At 46.0% G+C, this 6000-nt stretch overlaps 1 protein-coding gene across 2 annotated transcripts in view; it reads left to right on the top strand.

The window, feature by feature from the left end:
- The first annotated feature begins 2765 nt into the window (after positions 1 to 2765).
- Positions 2766 to 6000, top strand: part of TTBK2 (tau tubulin kinase 2) — a 121113-nt gene continuing 117878 nt past the window's right edge. For both annotated transcript variants that reach the window (XM_084847590.1, XM_084847581.1), the window contains exon 1: positions 2766 to 3204. The gene's annotated coding sequence lies outside the window, so the exon portion shown is untranslated. The remainder of the gene's footprint in view (positions 3205 to 6000) is intronic.

The following is a 6000-nucleotide window of genomic DNA, read 5'->3' as shown; positions in this document are numbered from 1 at the left end:
AAGAGTGAGGTTCAATGGGCCTTAAGAAGCATTGCTAATAACAAGGCAGCAGGAGATGACGGTATCCCAGCTGAACTGTTTAAAATCTTGCAAGATGATGCTGTCAAGGTGCTGCATGCCATATGCCAGCAAATTTGGAAAACACAAGAATGGCCAACAGATTGGAAAAAATCAACTTATATCCCCATACCAAAAAAGGGAAGCACCAAAGAATGTTCAAGCTATCGAACAGTGGCACTTATTTCACATGCCAGCAAGGCAATACTCAAGATCTTGCAAGGTAGACTCCAGCGATTCATGGAACGAGAATTGCCAGATGTACAAGCTGGGTTTAGAAAAGGCAGAGGAACTAGAGACCAAATTGCCCATATCCGCTGGATAATGGAGAAAGCCAGGGAGTTTCAGAAAAACATCTATTTCTGTTTTATTGACTATTCTAAAGCCTTTGACTGTGTGGATCATAACAAATTGTGGCAAGTTCTTGGTGGTATGGGAATACCAAGTTGTCTTGTCTGCCTCCTGAGGAATCTGTATAATGACCAAGTAACAACGGTAAGAACAGACCACGGAACAACGGACTGGTTTAAGATTGGGAAAGGAGTATGGCAGGGTTGTATACTCTCACCCTACCTATTCAACCTGTACGCAGAACACATCATGCGACGTGCTGGGCTTGATGAAGCCAAGGCTGGAGTTAAAATCGCTGGAAGAAACATTAACAATCTCCGATATGCAGATGATACCACTTTGATGGCTGAAAGTGAGGAGGAGCTGACGAACCTTATGATGAAGGTGAAAGAAGAAAGTGCAAAAGCTGGGTTGCAGTTAAACCTCAAAAAAACCAAGATTACGGCAACCAGCTTGATTGATAACTGGCAAATGGAGGGAGAAAATGTGGAGGCAGTGACAGACTTCGTCTTTCTAGGTGCAAAGATTACTGCAGACGCTGGCTGCAGCCAGGAAATCAGAAGACATTTACTTCTTGGGAGGACAGCAATGACAAATCTTGATAAAATAGTGAAGAGCAGAGACATCACACTGACAACAAAGGTCCGCATAGTGAAAGCAATGGTATTCCCCGTAGTAACCTATGGCTGTGAGAGCTGGACCATAAGGAAGGCTGAGCGAAGGAAGATAGATGCTTTTGAACTGTGGTGCTGGTGGAAAATTCTGAGAGTGCCTCGGACTGCAAGAAGATCAAACCAGTCCATACTCCAGGAAATAAAGCTAGCCTGCTCACTTGAGGGAATGATATTAAAGGCAAAACTGAAGTACTTTGGCCACATCATGAGAAGACAGGATACCCTGGAGAAGATGCTGATGCTAGGGAAAGTGGAAGGCAAAAGGAAGAGGGGCCGACCAAGGGCAAGATGGATGGATTATATTCTGGAGGTGACGGACTCGACCTTGGGGGAGCTGGGGGTGGCGACGGCCGACAGGAAGCTCTGGCGTGGGCTGGTCCATGAAGTCACGAAGAGTCGGAAACGACTGACCAAATAAACAACAACAAAGTCAAATTTTTTAATTGGCAAACTGGACACTAATGTCTAAGTCAGGGCAAACCAAATTTCAGCAGCGAGCCACTACAGAGAGATAAAAAGGGCAGCTTTAGCTTGAGAATAAGCTGAATTTGGCCTTTCTACCGCAATTTTTTTGCCACTGTGAATTTCGGGAGTGCAGTGGGGGGGAGGGCGCATGCTTTCCGTGGGCTGCATGTTGCCCACCCCTGGCAACTTAAGAGTAATGATATCCCCTTATTATAATTCACAGTGGTTTGACACACGCACACACACACACACACACACACACAGAAAATATATAGGTAGATTTTCTAACTAAAAAGGCCCTCAGTATATAATTATGCAACATATTTCTGCAAAATAATCTACCCATATAAATTGTTCTTTGTTCAGAAACCTTCTTGCCTCCTCAAATATGTATTTTTGAAACAGAGGGCGGCTCTGTCGGATTTGTTTAGGTACATTTTGCCTCCACAAAAATATGGAGAAACGTGAGGTAATTTTGGTTTTGGCCCCTTTCCTATTAATTTCTCTAATTCAATTTGTGATGGGTTTTAAAAAAAATTGTCACTGCCTTGTTTTTAAAGAGCTGACCCCAAGATAATTTCTCTGAGGTCTCACAGCAACCTTGGACCCTATTGGAGGTTAAGTGCCTTAACACTTCTTACACTTTTTACTCAATATCCCACTCAAGTAGTTTCTGTTCGTTGCCGCATTTCCCAGCTCAGTGCTCTCTGCTGCCTTAATCTGAGATGGGAATACTTTCCTTTTGTTACGGGGAAATAATGTGCTTCCATCACAGTGTGCTTCAGCACTTCAGGATTAAAAAAGATGGTAAACCCGCGGGGAAGACAGCGTCAACGTTCATCCGTCATACCCCACAACCCAGACATCCGTACCTTGCAACCCACCCTTTGGGAAACCGTTGAAGACCCTTTCTGACAACGGTCGGGCAAAACTACAATTCCCAGAATTCTTTTCAGAGCAGCGCGATACGAACAAACCATGAGTTCGCCTCATAAGCAAACGTGAGGACAGCGGCGTTTCTAAGATACGGCCGCCTGCCGGAATGATTGAGAGAATCGCTGTCCAATCTGCTAACCGGTTGCTCGCCAACGACCCAATAACAGTTCAGGGTATCGGAAGGGTAGGCGGGTGTTATTGGGGCCGGGGAGGTGGGGATAGCTGGCTCCCTACCGCTTGGATGGAGGGCGAGAGAAAAGGCGGGGGCTTGTTGTGGAGGTAGTGAGACGTCGCGTCCTGTGGGGACTGCAGCTGAGGCAACGGCGGCGGCGAAGCGGTTAACCCTGCAGGGATAGAGACAACGGCCGTTCGGCGAGGGCTGCTGAGGCGTCCGCTGATTGCCTCTTTCGCCCCTCCCCTCCCCGTTAGCGACCCCACCCGCCAGCTCGTGTTCCTTCAGGCTTCTTCGAAGCCTAGCCCGGCCCGGCCCGGCCCCGCAGTCACCATAGAGACGGCGGCGACGACGACTACGGCGGCGCCGCTTGCTCGCAAGCCATGGGCAGGAGCCCGCCGCTGGGCTGCGTAGGGCTGAACCGGGGGGCGCCGCGATAATATTCTTCCCCCCCTTCTTTTCCTCGGAGGCGCCTGAGAAGAAGAGTTCGCCCCGTGTCGGCCCCTTCGCTCGCAGGGGAAGGAGGAAGGAGCGCCGGCCGCGTTCCAGGTAAGGCTGTGTTCTCATCAGGCTAAGGGGAACCGGGGCGACGGGGGGGGGGGCATTGATTGGGGTTTGCCTTGGTGAAGGGGGGGCGTCGCTGCCATCCAGTATCGCATCCCTTCGGCCAGAGAGAGAGGGAGGCCGCTTCTACGGCCGGGCCGCACAAGGGCTGCTGGCCCGCCCGATGTTGGGGATGCTTCAGAGATACTTGAGGTTGACGGGCCCTTCTTTGCCTCGCCATCCTTGGAGCGGGAGCATCAGCGGGGATGCGTTTTCTGTGGTACTAATCGGGGAGGGAGGGAGCGGAGGCGACGGGAGCGGCGGTGGCTTCTGGAATCCGAGGGCTGTAAAGGAGACGAGGAGGATAACCTTCAGGGCAGGAGTAGTAGCCACCCATAATCTCGTCTCTTGGGTCGTTATTCCATTTTTACATGCGGGGACAGAAGGGGGCGGGGATGCTGCATAAAAAAAGCGTCGGGTTTTGCCCAGGAGAGGATCTGGCTGGGCTCCGCCAAGCCCTTTTAGCTGGTTCGTCTGCCCGTCAGACCCCCGAATTCGCCTTGCAGCGTTGGGGCGCCGGATAGCTGCTGTTTCTTGTGCGTGTGCGGTAATGGAGCAGTGGTGAGGTGGATCGTAGAAGAAGTTTGCTGTCTCGAACCGATGAGATTGTAGGCGATGGTCCAGCAGTTTCTGAACGATGTTGCTGTAAAAATATTATGGTTTCTGCGGGTGTGTGGAAGAGCTGTTTGCCTATTTCATCTAAGTCAGGGATAGATTCTAAGGTCCCCCGTCTGCCTGTTTCAGCCTAGCTTTCACTTACTGATGAGAACGAACAAGAAGTGGATACTAGACTGCTTGACTTGTAAATCTGCTAATGTTGATGCTTCTGAGTTTCCATTACTCATACAAATATGCTCTAGTATGGAGGCAGATGGAGGCTGAGGCTAAATATTGCTGCTGCTATCAGCAATTGCATGAAGATATGAATACAGATAAGTAGTTTTTCTTTTAGAAGCGAGAGAGATACTCCTATCCTAGGTATTGTTAAAATGATCAACTGCCACCAATGAGAGTAGGAAAAATCTGCTAGAGGCATGGTTACAATGAATGCTCTTTCTCCTATAAAACACCAAGAGGATGGTGATCAGTGGCTCCTAACCATCAGCATGTGTATCAAGCAATAGGAGTGGGTTTAGAAATGTCGATCAAAACCGTATGTTTTGAGATGAGTATTTTCTGTTAATAGCATTCAAGATATATCTTAGATCTGTCAGACTAGTCATTGAAGGGTAATATCATGTGCAGATAAGTTGATTTAAAAATGCTTTTATTTGAGGGAGGGAGGGGAACTTGTTCTGATTCTGAAAAGAGCTGTGGCCATAGCCTTATTGATTATAGGGGTGAGGTTTGTAAGGAACAATGAATTCTTTAGTGACTTGGTTTTAGTCTCTCAAACAGTTGGAGTGAAAATGACTCCCATCAGTTGTATGCACTGCATTAGGCATAGGTCTTTACAAACCCTATCTATGCAGATAATGTTTTAACTGATTAGTGCACGTCAAGATTATAATGGGTGACTTCCAATGTTGCACAACATAACTTTTCCTTCCCTCCTCCCCCCGCCCCAATCTAGGGAATCCCCAAACCTTCTGAAGCTGATATGGGAGTGTGGAGGAGAGAATCTGTTCTGCTGATAGATGCTATTCCATTGGTGGGCAGACATAATTGGATACATTCCATACATGTCAGATTTTTTTTCACTTAGCATGGTCTTGATGTTTGACATGCTTTTTCTTATTGATGCTTACGCAAAAGTCAGTCCCATTGAGTTAAATTGTGATTACTCTTAGGTAAATAGGGTTACAGCCTAAATTGTGTAAAATGACATAGAGCAATACTTAATTTCGCAAATCACTGTCTTAAAATTGCACCTTGAAAATGTCTTGGTAAGGAAGTATAGAATGAATTACCAGGCTGAACTGAATGTTTGAAAGGGCCTGTAACTTTTAAAAATAATGTTTCCAGTATATTTTATATATTGTGTCATCTAGAGCACTTGTTGTTTTTTGTCCAGTCACTTGCTGTGTTGAAACTTGTAATGACAGAAAAGCACTTCAGTGGAGAAAGAGAATGGGAACCTTTTGGGCACTACTTGAGTTTGCTGACATCATATTGTATTTTCACTAAACATTCTTATGTGCTGGAGGCATATTTAAAGAATCGGTAATTTATTGGAGTCTATAATTTATTTATTTATTTATTTATTTTATTTATAATATTTGTGTACCACCCAATAACTGATATTCTCTGGGTGGTTAAAAAGAAAATTTAAAACCATAAAGATTAAACAAGTGAAAAAGCCAAAACAGAATAAAACAACCACCATTTAAATCTAAATTTAAAATCACCACCAGCAAAATATTAATCCAATAGAGCTAAAGAAACTAAAAGGTTTTAAGATTAAGGGTGCAATCCTATGCAAGTTTAGACAAAGTCCTGTAACTCCCAGCATTCCCCAGCCAGCCATACTGGCCACGGAATGCTGGGAGTTGTAGGACTTTTTTCTGTCTAAACATGCAAAGGATTGCACCCTTGAATGCCTGGGAAAATAAAAAGGCTTTCACCTGGTGCTGAAACTATCATTATGTGGATACCATGTGAGCTTCTCTGAGGAGGTTATTCCACAGTTGGGGTTCCACCACTGAAAAAGGCCTTCTGTCTAGTAACCACCCATCATGTTTAATTTGGCAGGGATGGAGAGGGACTTCTGAAGATCTTAAGGTCCAGGTACGTATATGTGGG

This window comes from Heloderma suspectum, chromosome 1 (genome assembly GCF_057233095.1).
Source record: "Heloderma suspectum isolate Gila_16-S chromosome 1, 16-S_ref, whole genome shotgun sequence".
NCBI lineage: Eukaryota > Metazoa > Chordata > Lepidosauria > Squamata > Helodermatidae > Heloderma > Heloderma suspectum.
This window is presented reverse-complemented; position numbering and strand designations above follow the sequence as displayed.